Source organism: Microtus pennsylvanicus, chromosome 4 (assembly GCF_037038515.1).
Source record: "Microtus pennsylvanicus isolate mMicPen1 chromosome 4, mMicPen1.hap1, whole genome shotgun sequence".
NCBI classification, from domain to species: Eukaryota; Metazoa; Chordata; class Mammalia; order Rodentia; family Cricetidae; genus Microtus; species Microtus pennsylvanicus.
This window is the reverse complement of record NC_134582.1, coordinates 121,028,350-121,043,716: the sequence shown is the minus strand read 5'-3', so window position 1 is coordinate 121,043,716 and position 15,367 is coordinate 121,028,350.

Here is a 15,367-nt window from a genome sequence, read left to right as displayed (position 1 = left end):
ACCTTTTTGTGGTGACTTCTGCCACAATCCTAGCTGCTGCAGGTGACCCGTTGCAGAATAGGTAGCATGAGGATTAGAAAATGTTAAGTAGGGGGAACAAAGATAAGAAAGAATCACAGAGACACAGGATAGTATCTGAGGGCCACGCCAGTCTCTGATGTATAATGTGTTCTGGGTACTAAGTTTTCCCCTGTTTAATTTTCCATTCACTTTTATACCCCAATACAAAAGGGGAGAAGAAGGCAAGACACTGCTTTACCATGACACAGAGAACAACTAGAACAGTTATTTGTTTCAGTACTTTGAGACATTAAGAAATTAATTCATGAAAAAAGTATTCTGTTGTTTATGCAGTGAACCCCACCCTAGTCCATGTATCCAGAAGGAAGCCACTCCCTCAGTTAAACCTCCTAAATCAAAGGAAGGAGCAAAACTATGCTTGAATTCTCTGACCTTTGGTCAGGGAGAAGTGGATCTACCTCCAACTTGGAAAATACCAAGTAACCACACCCTAGGTCAAGGTATATAGCCACAGTTGCTTTCACCAACTTTGAGCAAGCTGAATCTCTCTGACCTTCAGACAAGGTGGAATAGGTTCACATTTTAGGGCCTCCACAACCCTTAATGTAGTTCCCTTTAAATGTCCTTCCTCTGCTGACCATATGGTAATTAAGTAACAGGCTCTAGTTATTTTCATAGGCTGGTGCTGCACTGACCCAGCTATGACAGGAGTCTGCTGTTTAATCAGTGATTCCCCAGTTACTGTCCCCAATCCTTTGTATTTCACATACTTTAGAATAAAGCTGAGTTGTCTCATTGAAATCACTTTCCTGAAGGCTATCTCCATTGTATCAGAGCCCTGTTGCCAACATCTGCTCCCTCTACCTCGGGGACCTATAGCCAACGATCCCTGAGAAATAGCTGTTACTTGTGAGCAGGGACTCTCCAGGATGCTTGGGGATTGTGGGTATTCTGACATCACCAATGGGTAATGGTATTTATTGCCTGGCCATCCGTCAGAGTACGTGCAAGTTTCTCTGGTCCTCTCTCTGGTTTATTTTTGATTCTCTCCCGGGGAATTCAGTCTCTCTCCAGCTAAAACATGATGTTCACAATGTTGTAGCTACAGCCTGTCCCTGCTGTGCTTGCTTGGATGCATGCAGGGCAAAGTCTTTGTCTATCATATGGGCTAGGGAAGAGCCTGTCTCCCTGCCATGTGCTAAAAGGCTGTGTCTCTGCCAACAAATGGCACAAGGGGTGGGTCACATAATAGCTGCTGTGGCCTTAGTTATAGAATAGGCATGGTCACTGGCTGCTACTGCCGAGGAACGCGTCTGAGCAATCAAAAAAATCAAAGGGAATTCTCTGCTTTTGACTCTTTTATTTTGCTCCAAAACCTTTTATTTCTCTCTGCTCTCTCTTCCTAAACTACATAAATCTCCTCTTCCTATGTTTGCTATAACACGGGAGTCAGGAATGGAGAGGCGCCTGCCCCTCCCTGCATGTCTAGAGCTGCTGCCCTGTAGCATGTTGCAGACACTTCCTGGGAACAGTGCCTGCTGGATCCTGGGGCTAAGGAGGCCAAATTGGTCTGTAGGTAATGAGTTACCTCAGTTGTTCACACTCAGTTACAGACTGAATTCAGGTTCTACACTTTCCCCACTGCAGTTGCCTTTCTCCCCTCTACCAGAAGCTACAAGTCTGTCTGTGGAAGCCTAAAAGACGTCCTATAAATCTTTTTTTTTATTTCTTTTTTTTTTGTTGTTGTTTATATTTTTTTTAGTTGTTGAAAAAAATTACTGCCTCATCCCCGTTTCCCATTTCCCTCCCCCTCCTCGCACACATCACCCCCTTCCCCCTCCCCTCCCCCTCTCCTCTTCCCTTCATTCCATTCCCCCCCCTCTCGAGAATGAAGAGCAGTTCAGATTTCCTGCCCTGCAGGAAGTCGAAGGTCCTCCCACTTCTATCCAGGACCAGGAAGGTGAGCATCCAAACAGGCTAGGCTCCCACAAATTGAGTTCATGTATTAGGATCGAAACCTAGTGCCATTGTCCTTGGCTTGTCATCAGCCTTCATTGTCTGCCACGTTCAGAAAGTCCGGTTTCTCCCATGCTTATTCAGTCAGAGTCCCGCTGGCCTTGGTGAGCTCCCAATAGATCAGTTCCACTGTCACAGTGCGTGGGTGCACCCGTCGTAGTCCTGACTTCCTTGCTCATGTTTTCCCTCCTTCTGCTCCTCATTTGGAACTTAAGAGCTCAGTCCGGTGCTCCAATTTGGGTCTCTGTCTCTATCTCCATCCATCGCCAGATGAAGATTCTAAGGTGATATGCTAGATATTCATCAGTATGGCTATAGGATAGGGTTACTTCAGGTTCCCTCTCCTCAGTTGCTCAAGGTACTAGCTGGGGACATCTCCCTGGACACCTGCGAGCCCCTCTAGAGTCCAGTCTCTTGCCAACCCTAAGATGGCTCCCTTAATTAAGATGTATATTTCTCTGCTCCCTTGTCAACCCTTCCTTTATCCCAACCATCCCATTCCCCCAAGCTCCCCCTATTCTCACCTTCTCACGTTTCTCACCCCATTTCCCCTTAACCCCATGCCACCTCACCCCCAAGTTCCCAGTTTTTGCCAGGCAATCTTGTCTACTTTCCATATCCAGGCAGATGACTATATGTTTTTCTTTGGGTTCACTTTCTTATTTAGCTTCTCTAGGATCACAAATTATATGCTCAATGTCCTTTATTTATGGCTAGAAACCAATTATGAGTGAGTACATTTTTTCAACATCTTAAAATTATATTGTTAACTCCTATCTCAGGGATTATAAATTGACTATCAGTCATGGTTTAAAAGCTATATGATTCATAACAACATGTCTTTCCCGTGAGAAACTTTTGTTTGTCTACTTCTCAAGAAAGATGTTGTAATAGTTTAGATAAAATGGCACAGTTCCCTGAAGGGCAGCCAGGTCCCACCACCTGTGGCCACTGTAGGTCCCAGTGGTAGGTGGGAGGCACTGGGTGAGAGAACTTGGCAGGTCAGCTGGGCAGGTGGTACCACAAGGACCGTGGTGGGTTAGAGATGTATAGACGACATGCAGAAAAAGTGGATATAGTTCATTCAGTGGGTTGTGGAGGAAAAGGGAAAGAGGAGAGAGGGAGAGAGAGAAAGTGAAAAGGAGAAAGGGGAAAAGAGAGAGGGGGGAGAGAGAGAGAGAGAGAGAGAGAGAGAGAGAGAGAGAGAGAGAGAGAGAGAGAGAGGAGAGGAGAGGAGGCTGCAGCCCCCTCTTCTGAAGAGAGATGGGGCAGAGAAGGAAGATCTGCTCGCCTCAGCAGAAGGGGGGAGTGGGCAGGGATTATTTCTAAAGGGACAGTACAAGTCAGTAGCAGGTCATAACATTCTCATTATAATTATTCAGCCACAAATAAGGCTGCACTTCCAGGTTCTAAAGGCGAGCACGTGCAGAAGGGTCCTCTCTAGCGGAAATGCCTGAATGTTAAAGGGCCCCACATGATGCACGTGTGGTACCATCCATATATGACTCAGCTAAACCCTTGTGTTCATGCATGAGCCTGTCATCTTTGTCATCTGCGTATGACATAGTCATGCCAACCCCCTGTGTGCATGTGCTACGCAGCTTTTAAAAGCTGGACATGCCATCTTTCTTTCTCTCTCTGCACACCAATTCCCAGGCCTGTATGCACTCCTTCTAATAAACTCCTAAGTGGGTTTATTGCATGTTCCATGTTTCCTTTTCACTCACACCCAGGTAATTTCACATACCTCTTTCTAATAATAAAAAGGAGGGAAGTTACACACAACAGGTTAAAGGAATTTGGATGTTGGATTCTCAAGACTTTTTCCTGCTTATTTGTGGGCATCATCTTGTGGGACGAGAACCCGAGGAACTTGGGTGCTGGTCATATCCTGGGGTAGCTGGTCTCCTTGCTTCTGTCCAGTGTTTATAGTATGGAAATATCTGGTGTCTCTTAGACCAATTTAAAACATGAGAATTATTGCTTTGTTAGTCCAGAATAGATATTATGGGAAGCCAATTATAACATTTAACAGTAAACATAGGTGCATTTAAGTTACATGTATGCACACACACACACAAACAGTGTGAACAGGAATTGGGCGAAGTAGATGCTGTTGGTGGGCCCTACCAAAGTCATGCCACTGCACAAAACACACATGTAGCAGAATCAGCACTGGGGGACCAGGCAGGGAATATTTGAGTAAAGATGGGGGCACTTGGTAACTTGACCTGGCCCTCTGTTAAGTTGGTGGTAAGGTGACTTGACCTTTGCCAAAATGGTGGCAGTCACATGTTGTATGTATATTTTTTGAGCCGTGGGAGTTTTAAATATAATAACAAGAGATACCTAGAGGCATGATACACCCTGTTGCTATGCTGCCACACCACAAACCACAACAGGTAAAAAAAGCTGGAAATGAAAACAGCTGTCTCAAAGATCTGATTAATCTTGTTGGTTTCTGTGGGACCAGCTTTAGTGGTTGCAGGGATAGAATAGAAGGAATGGGAGTGAGAGAAAAAGAGCATTTTCAGACAGGTGGGGAAGGGGCTGCCCAGAGAGAGGAAAAGCAGAGTCGGCAGGACACTGTCAAAGCATTTACAGGGAGGTGACTGATAATTTGAAGGTTTATATTCCATAGCTAAAAAAGTGAAAACAGCGAACAAACACAAAAAGGCCTGTAGAAGACTATCTTCTCTCTAAAGCCAGGGTATTAATGAAGTCAATTGGCCCCGGTCCAGGCGAATCAGAAGTCAGATGATAGAGGCCATTCTGGATGGTCTTTCACAGTGGGGATCACTTTCATGTGGTTCAAAAGGGAAAAAAAAGAGAGAAAAAGGAAAATAACAACAAAACAGAAAGCAAAAACAAAACAAAAATTATCTGAGGGACCCCAGTCCCAAAGCAAATGCATGTAAGACCCTCACCCCTTATTCTCAAAGGAATTTCCTGGCAGAGTATTTTAAAATCAAATCAAAAATCCCAGACTAGCTTCATGATCCCAGAGCTGATGGTGCCCTCCCCCTTCTCAGAAAATTCTAAAGCACAAGAGTCAAGAAGCCTGACCATCTGGTGGTGACTGTATACCACAAAATGCCCCAACTCAGGGACAGCGTAACGTAACCTGACTCTAAAGACAAAACAAGCTGACAAATCAGGATGGAAAAAAGCAGAGACCTTCAAGAAGTAAAAATAAAATTGCACCAAAACCCCTGAGCACCCTGAACGCCCTGTAGTTTTTGCCTTTAAAAAGCTAATCCACCCAAGAACTCCAACTCCTCCCTGCCATGCTCCGATGAGTGCTGGAGACGAGTTCCATGCTAGCTCGCATTATGCTAACAGTAACAATAAACCTTGCTGTTGCAGTCTGGACTTCTCTGATTTCTGGTGGTCTCTCTGAGGGGTCATAATCTGGGCACAACACAGGGTTAGTGTGGGACGACTGCACTGGGTAGTCTGATCGTAATTTTAGCTATAGGAAGCAACCAGAGATGAATGTCAGTGAAGAGCTCAACTGTAGCAGTGAAGACTGTGGTTGGGGGCATTCCCCCCATTTCTAGGAACACCAGACGATTGCTGGGAGTGTGAGACTTGGTTAAGCTGACTGGAAGGGGAAAACTCACCACCAAAGCCACTGGTGTGTGTAGAGGTTTGTGCTCAGGTGCAGGCAGATACCTGGTTCCTGAGCCCAGGGTTTGGTGTGTCCTCAGCTGTCCCGCCCCCAGGTGGGAGGGAATGTGGAGAGAGCCTGGCTGAGTCATAAATCAATGTTATTTTTTTTAAAGATGAAAGGGTGGGGGACTGGTCCCATGAGGGGTCGTGGTGGTTGAGATACACCAAATGTAATGGTTTAGATAAAATGCTACAGTGCCCTGAGGAGTGGCAGTGTGCGACTGTGGGTGGTTTATGGCAGCAGTGGATTAGAGACCATGTCAGGCCACAAGGGGCAGCCAGTCCCACCACACAAGGCCTCTCTGTGTCTCAGGTGGGTCAGAGGCAGCAGATGAGAGACCTTGGTGAATCAGCTGGGCAGATAGTCCCACAATGAGTAAGAGTTTTTGGATATGATTTATTTAGTAAAAGGGAGAGAAAGGAGAGAGAGAGAGAGAGAGAGAGAGAGAGAGAGAGAGAGAGAGAGAGAGAGAGAGAGAGAGAGAGATTGATTTACATTCTGATATGCTCAGCAAAATTAGATGTTCTGGTGTTCTATTAAAAAAAAAAACTACTTTCAAAAATTTGGGTCTAGGTCTCCCATTCTCTAGTTCAACCATGTTTAAAAGGTCCCCCTATGCTCTGTGTCAATTCTTCTGGCACAGAAAGCAAAACAAAACAGCCAAAAAAACTAAACTAGGTTTATACAAACATTCTACACCTCAAGATTCTAAGTTTATTTTATTGGATTTGGTTAAAAATCTGGTAAAACTATTTTTCAAAATGTTTAGCTTAAAACTAGTAACACATGGTTGGTAGTTAAAAATCTATACATAGGTAATCATAAAGAGATCATGTGCCATGATCCCATTCTGGCATATAAACAGCACGTGGCTTGCTGCCATCTCTAGCTAACCTTGTGACTGGTCATCATCTTTGTTAGGGTTGGAGAAGATGATGTCATATGAGTTCACCATCATATAATTAAAAGTGACCACCACATGAGATGAGCCTACAAAGAAAACAACAGGTCTTCAAGATATGTATATGAGGATAATTTTTGTATGATATTTCCTGTCTTGTCCTAATAACAAGGTCCAGAAATAAATCGCAGATATTATATATTGAATAATCTACACCATTAAAGTTTGATTTTACCTTATGTGGGTTATTATTGTGCCCGGGGCTGGAGAGATGGCTCAGTGGTTAAAAGCACTGGATCTGAGTTCAATACCCAGCAATCAAATGGTTGCTCAAAATCATCCATACGGAGGTCTGGTGCCCTCTTCTGGCCTTCAGGCAGACATACAGGCAAAATATTGTATACATAATAAATATATAAATCTTTTTTAAAAAAGCTAAAAAAGCGTTCCATATTTTTGAAAGATTATAAACCTTGTAGGTTTTATCTTCATTTTTTATTTTAATTATTTCCTCAGAATGACCATTATTTTCAATTATTATTATTCATATATATATTTGGATACACACACACACACACACACACACACACGAGTTTTGCCCTCAGACATTCAGGGCTATTGTTGCTGGGGCTTTAGGGAGATTGTGTTTAGCCATTTTATTTTGCTAAATGAAAAATAATGTTTTTCTCTCATATTGTTTTTTTTTTTTCAAATCTTCCAATTGTATCTACCCCCACACTTGAGTCTAAATTTAGGGGTTATGTTTGATGCCATATTCAAGTTGAACAACACAACAGAGCTTGAAAATTCCCATCTAAATAAAGCTGACTTCAGAAGAAGCTGTTAAGATAAATGACCATCCACAAGACCAAGACAACCCAACAACTAAATGCTGTTGTTTCTCTTCTTAAAGGGACAAACAGACCTTAAATTTTTTTTATTGAAAAAAAAAAAATTCTGCCTCCTCCCAGCCTCCCATTTCCCTCCCCCTCCTCCCGCCCCTCTCCCGCTCCCCCCACTCCTCTCCCTCTCCAGTCCGAAGAGCAGTCAGGGTTCCCTGCCCTGTGGAAAGTCCAAGGTCCTCCCCCCTCCATCCAGGTCTAGGAAGGTGAACATCCAAACTGGGTAGGCTCCCACAAAGCCAGCACATTACGTAGGATCAAAACCCCGTGCCATTGTGCTTTGCGTCTCATTCGCCATGTTCAGAGAGCCCGGTTTTATCCCATGCTTTTTCAATCACAGTCCAGCTGGCCTTCGTGAGCTCCCAATAGATCAGCCCCACTGATTCAGTGGGTGGGTGCACCTCTCCTGGACTAACTTCCATGCTCATGTTCTCCCTCCTTCTGCTCCTCATTGGGGCTTTGGGAGTTTAGTCCGATGCTCCAGTGTGGGTCTCTGTCTCTATCTCCATCCATCGCTAGATGAAGGTTCTATGGTGATATGCAAGATATTCATCAGTATGGCTATAGGATAGGGTCATTTCAGGTTCCCTGTTCTCAGCTGCCCAAGGAACTAACTGGGGACATCGCCCTGGGCACCTGGGAGCCACTCTAGGTTCAAGTCTCTTACCAACACTAAGGTGGTTCCCTTCCTTGTTAGTATAGTGGTGAGTATCCCTGCCTGTCACAGAGGATAACATTTTATTTGGTGCAAAAATGTTGACATCTAAAATTTTATGTGTTTGTTTTGATTTTGATTGTAGACAGGATCTTATTCCACAATAGTTCAACTTGAGCAGTTATTTGCTGATGGTCACCGAGTAAGTGGGAAAAGAAACTGCAAACACCTGAGAGGTGGCCCAGTGGTTAAGAGTGAGTATTGCTCTTGCAGAGGACTGATGTTCAATTCCCAGGACCCACAGGAGGGAGCTCACAGCCTCTAACTCTTGTTCCCAGAGGATCCAATGTCTTTGTCCTCTACTGACCTCTACAGGTCAGAGTGCCTTCATGGACACATATCCTCCCACTCAACCCCACACACTTAAAAATAAAATAATTTCAAAACAGAAACTAATGAAATGTAAATTGTAAAACAAAATACATATTAACAAATAAAATTGAATTGCCAATTTAAGAATTTAAAGGTTAAAACCTTTGCTTGATTCCAACAGCCTAGCCTGCTATAGTTTGATCCATCCTGGAAGAAACATTAAAATCATCTCAAAAAAGTAAAAATCCAGCTGTATCCGATGGGAGAAAGAACTCTGCCAAGGGAAACTAGAATATTGAGAATGACTGCCCTCAGTACTCAACCACTTGTATCTCCTGGTGAATGACTAGATATTAAAAAGGTGTAAAGTTTAAACCTTAAGCTGTGATGGTCTGAGAAAGGGTTTTAAGATCTAAGAAGATGTATAAATACAAGTTATAAAGGTCTGAGGATGTGAAAGCTTAAATTGTTATTTAAAAAAGTGATTTAGGTGTATAAATGCAAGTTATTAAGGTCTAAATGCAGGTTATAGAAATTTGAAGACACCAGGACATGAATTGAAAGGATCTAAGAAAAGTTTTTTGAGATACATGGATGCATACAATTTGTAAATGTATAAAAATGGGTTAATATATATAAATGTTTTAGATTTCTTGCCCCTTTTATGCTATTATTACATTAAGATTTCAAATTTTCAGAATTTTAACATTAGTTAATGGCATTTTGAAAAACTATTAATTTAGCTCTCACAATACAGAAATTGTTTTGTTCCAAGCTCATGATTTTAAATTTCCTTTGGTTGTCCTCTAAATATAAACCTACAGACAGGTCTTTTTCATCTGACTACAGAACTAAAGATATTTCTGTCCAGTCTCTATCTCACCTGGTTTCCACTTGGCTGACAATCACCATCCAGGGACCTGCAAACTACAAACTGCTGGGCTCTGGACTTGCTGAAAACTAACATGAACCAGGTCATGTGATATGAGTGCCCCCCCCCCCCCGTCCCTTCTCCTGGAAAAGTTAATCAGACGTTTTTGATGAATGCCCTACTTCCCAGACTTTAACTAGCCCTTCAGCCTTCCTGGGCCTTAACAACCTATATTATTATTTTCTGACACTACCCTAATTTTGTGTCTTGCTAGTTGAGCCACTATGTCAGGCTTCTAAGCCCCAATAAAAAATAAACTATTTTTCCCTCTCTCAACCAGCATGGGGGCGTGGAAATAATTGAGACACTGTTCACACAGCAATGTCAGAAGGGAGTCTCCGGCTTCATGTAAATCCCGAAGATCACCTGCATTTATTATCCAAGCACTTTTTATCCCCCAAGGTAAACTCAAGTGGAAGTTCATTAAAATTCTGTTTCCTGGAGTAGCAGGGCTATAGTCATGTCCACAGCTCAGTCACTAGCTTAGAATTCACACCTCTGATCAGGTGATCTTCATAATTACAAATGAAAATGAGCAACATATCCTGAGCTTTTGTTAGGGTAGCGAAAGCCTGTCTAGCAGGGTACATGACGACTTTGGATACCAACCATGGCCAGAGAACTTGGCTGTCACACCATGTAGAAATATGGGCCTACAATCCACTCTCTCTTATTAATTTTATATAACCTGTGCTTCTGCAACAAGACAGAACCATCATGACTGGCTTGGATAAAGACCTCTTCATTTACCCAAATTTTCCTGTCTTTGGAACAGGCATTCATATGTGTGAGCTCTTGTTTTAGGCAACCGGTGGAGAAGAAGCTTCAAACTAGTCATTGACTGCTGATCTCTTTGAAGAAAAGTAATTAGTGGAGAAAGATACTTTTGGTCTCTCTTGGAGCCATATTTTCTTGTCAGGATAAGTTATAATGCTTTATCAATAGTCATGCTCTCAAAGACTATAGTCTCTTATTTATAGGAGAAGAAAATCACTTGAGTAGAAAATGTTTCTTCCACTAGTTTAGAGCACCTCTTAAATCTTTTACATTGTATCAACATCTAAAATTCTTTAACATATGCATTAACTCCCAACATTAACAGTGTGCGTCAAACTTTTCTCAGCAGTTGTAAATAATAACAGATCAATATCATAATTCTTAGCATTGTGGGTCAATACCAGTTTTTCTAAATATCTTTGTTAATAACCATAATTCTCAGCATTATTAGTCAGTAACAACTTTTCCAAATATCTTTAGGTCAATACCATGATTCTCAGCATTATTGGTCAACACCAACTTTTCTCATATCAGGTCAATACCGGTAAGAGTACAATGACATTGCTGTTTTGAAATTAACTGAGGGAATACTAAAAGCAAATCTTTAGCAATCTTGTGGCATCAAAGGGATGGTATAAAAACAATCTTTTAAGTCTAAAGTAACTTTATCTGTGCCCTTTGGAATCGCTGTAGGAGAAGGCAGCCCTGGCTGTAATGCTCCCATTGGCTGCATGCTTTCATTAACCTCCCTCAAATCCTGAATTAATTTCCACGTTCCTGATTTCTTTTTAATAACAAAAGTTGGAGAATGGTGAATTAGATGGTGAAATGTGCCCATTATCCAGCTGTTCCTGCATGAACCACTGGGCTCTTTATAATTTTTCTTGTGTTAGAGGGCACTGATTTACCCATACAGGTTCATCACCTTTCCATACTATTGGGTCTATATGGAGTGCATGTTTTTCAGTGACTTCTCCTAAAAATACCCTAATCCTGCTCTAGGAGGTCTACCATCTGGTGCAATAGGATTAATGTTTTCCTTATTATTCCTGTTCTAGACCTTGATTAGGTAATAATCCCTGTTGAAACATCTGATTAGTAACAGCTGTGCTGGGGGAATATAAATATACCCCCATTCTGGATATAGTATCTCGGCCCCATAAATTTACAGGTAAATAGGAAATAATATACAGCCAAATTGTTCCTTCATGGCCTTTCCCATCTTTCTGATGCAGTTCATTACTACTCTGTTCAGGATTTCTAGTCTGACCAATGATTTTCCAGTAGATGAACAAGGGAAATTATTATTGGACACAGTTGATTTCCGTGCCATGTTGGAGGTGAGTACTTTTCAAAAGAAAATATATCAAGTAGAGGGAGGGAGAATCAGTTCACTTTCCCATAGGTCCTGACACAATATCCTGAGTACAAATCTAAGCTGTGATAATGAAAGCAGTGATCCAAGTAGTGAGTAACATAAGATAGGATTATAGCAGCCTTTAACATATCACAGAGGTGGTTTCCAACTTGATACATGAGACAAAAATCTTAAGGATTCGCTAGGGTCTGTAGAATATAATCAATGCTACTGGTCCAGCTTTAATAGTATTACTGTTTTTCAAGGTATTGTAAGCCATACCTACCTTTAACTCAGGAGCTATTGATAGCTGATGGCTGGTTAGTTTTCATTAAGTGTGTGGCACCTGGTAAGTGAGTCATGGTGAGTATATGAGCAGCACAAACTTAATTCCTTTTTAAAAGTAAGAATAAAAAGAACGCATGAGGTTGGGAGATGTTAAAGCAGATCTAGGTGGAATTAGGGGAAGTAGAGGAGTCAAATATGATAACAATATAATAATCATTGTGACACTCCCAAAAAATTAATAAAAAGTATTGCGTTATAAGAAAGAAAATAGAGCATAGTGGTTCATACTTTTAATTCAGTACTCAGGAAGTAGAAGCAAATAGAACTCTGTGAATTTGAGGCCAGCCAGGTGTACAAAGTGAGTTCCAGAACAGCCAAGGTTTTGTAGAGAGGCCCTGTTTCAAAATGAGAAGGAAGGAAGGAAGGAAGGAAGGAAGGAAGGAAGGAAAGAAGGAAGGAAGGAAAGAAGGAAGGAAGGAAAGAAGGAAGGAAGGAAGGAAAGAAGGAAGGAAGGAAGGAAAGAAAGAAGGAAGGAAGGAAGGAAGGAAAGAAGGAAGGAAGGAAGGAAAGAAGGAAGGAAGGAAAGAAGGAAGGAAGGAAAGAAGGAAGGAAAGAAGGAAGGAAGGAAAGAAGGAAAGAAGGAAGGAAGGAAGGAAAGAAGGAAGGAAGGAAAGAAGGAAGGAAGGAAAGAAGGAAGGAAGGAAGGAAAGAAGGAAGGAAGGAAGGAAGGAAAGAAGGAAGGAAGGAAAGAAGGAAGGAAGGAAAGAAGGAAGGAAGGAAAGAAGGAAAGAAGGAAGGAAGGAAGGAAAGAAGGAAGGAAGGAAAGAAGGAAGGAAGGAAGGAAGGAAAGAAGGAAGGAAGGAAAGAAGGAAGGAAGGAAAGAAGGAAGGAAGGAAGGAAGAAGAGAAGGAAGGAAAGAAGGAAGGAAGGAAGAAGAGAAGGAAGGAAAGAAGGAAAGAAGGGAAGAAGGAAGGAAAAAAGGAAATAGCATCTAGAGTTCCCACTCTGCTACCATTATCCATTCTTCCCACTCCTCAATTTACTTCAAATAATTGTCAAGAATATGGAAGGTCAAGATTATAATATTACTTACAAATGCATAAACTAGCTAGATATGTTTTGTACATGATGGTAGACACTTTGAAACTTCTGGGTTAGGGTTAAGTGAGAATTTGTGACTCATGACAATATCTGTAGGCAAAGTAAGGTCACTTTTCCATCAGTTCCTGCATTTCTAGTTTACAGAACATAAAGTGAAACAATTCAATGGCATATGAACATTCATTAGGTTGAGTATAAAGAGAAAAACTTTGAGCAATGGAAATACATTTTATTTACAGTAAGCGTGGATGCCTCTTTGACAAGGAGATTAGCTGTTTACTTTATTAGTCATGATTCCCATTTCCTTGCAGGGAGATGCTGTCTCTACATGTCAAGATTGTACAATATGCAAACTTGTTGAATAAATGTAGAATGAAGCACAGTCAGTCCCTCCACTTGTCACGTGTAAAAACAATGTAAAAATCCTAGCAGGTAGATACTCATATGTTCCTACCCCTAGGCACAGAACACATGTCAATTGTTACTGCTAGAAGAGCGTATGACAGTTTCTTCTAAGTGTGTATCCCTTTATATGCTGACCATATTCCTGTGAAAGACCACACATCCAAAATTATTTTGGCATTATTATCTAATATTGAGAGGCTTTGGTTTTTGTTGTTTGTTTGGTTTTTTTTTTTTTTGGTTGCTTGGTTGATGGTTGGTTAGTTAGTTGTATGTTTGTTTGCGTGGTCAGTTGGTTGGATGGGTGCTATGATTTTTATTTTTAGGACACAACGATGGATGGGTAGGGGAGGAAAATGGATCTGGGAAGAGTTGAGGATAAGTATGCATTGCCTGAGATTTCTGTCCCACCTGGTCCTGCAGCCATTTAATCCCAAAGAAATACACAGAGGTCTACATTAATCATAAACTGGTTGGCTTATTAGCTCAGGCCTCTTATTAACTCTTACAGCCTACATTAACCCAGAATTCTTATTAGTGTCTGCCACATGGCTTGGCGCCTTTGATCAGCAAGGCATTCTCATGTTGCTTCCTCTGCATCTGGGTTAGGACTGCAGAATCAGCCTTTCCTCTTCCAAGAATTCTGATGTTTATGCCTGGCTACTGGCCAATCATCATTTTATTAAACCAGTACAACTTACAAAACTTTACATGGTACAATACCATTGTCCCACAGCAAGTATGAACACAATACATATATACAAAATTCTCAAAGAATTGATTTTAATAAAAAATAAAGATAAAGAACAGAATACAGAAGTAAATAGAAAATGACAAAGAAAACAGAAAAATAAAAACACAAACAAAACATCAAAAAGTAAAATTTGAAAGAAAAAATGTGAGAGATTAAGAAGAATTAGTTTGTAAAAGATGATTATTGATTTCTTTTTTTAGTCTTGTTTTTGCTTCTTAATTATGTGTATGTCTTGTAGGGGGGAAGGTAAGTGCACATGAATATATGTGCCCAAAGAGGCCAAAAGATGAACTTAGATGTCCTGGAGGCAGAGTTACATGCAATTGTGCAGTGCCAACATGTGTACTAGGAACCACATTGCAAGAACAGTATACCCTCTTACTCGCTGAGCCTTCTCCAGTCCATCCCTCCCCATTTCTCATTGAATACTTCAGGTTTTAATTTGTTAGTAGCCTGATGGAGGAAGGTCATTGGCTAATAAAGGAACTGCCTTGGCTCATTTTATTGGTTAGGACATAGGTAGGTGGAGTAAACAGAACAGAATGCCGGGAGGAAGAGGAAGTGAGGTGAGACTCGACAGCTCTCCTCTCCGGAGCAGACGCCTCAGAGAGAGACGCCATGCTTCCAGCTCCCAGGCAGACGCACGCCATGCCCCAGCTCCAACCCAGGATGGACTTAGGCTAGAATCTTCCCGGTAAGACCAGTGCTCACAGATTATTAGAGATGGGTTGATCGGAATATCAGAATTAGCCAGTAAGGGCTAGAGCTAAAAGGCCAAGCAGTGTTTAAATGAATACAAATTGTGTGTTGTTATTTCGGGGCATAAGCTAGCCGAGCAGGCGGCTGGGGTGTTGGCGACGTAGCCCCGCCGCCGCTCCTATTACTACAGTAGCCTACTTTTTCCAGTAGACTTTTATACTCAAAATTTTCTTTCTATCTATATATCTCTCTATCTCTCCTTCTCTCTCTCTCCCTTATCTTCCTCTACTCCATTTATCTCAACAAAACTCCTCACTTAAAATATTTATATGTAAAGTTAGTATAATTTTTCCTAATTTATTATAAAGCAATGCCTGGGAGAGAAAAAAGATAATCAACAAAATTTTGTTAGGGAATAAAAGAAAGCAATACATCCCACTCTCAATCCTGCTTTGATAACTAAGAAATCAAATGTTAGTGAGACCTATTCTTTACAACCAGAAGCGCTCTAAAATTCT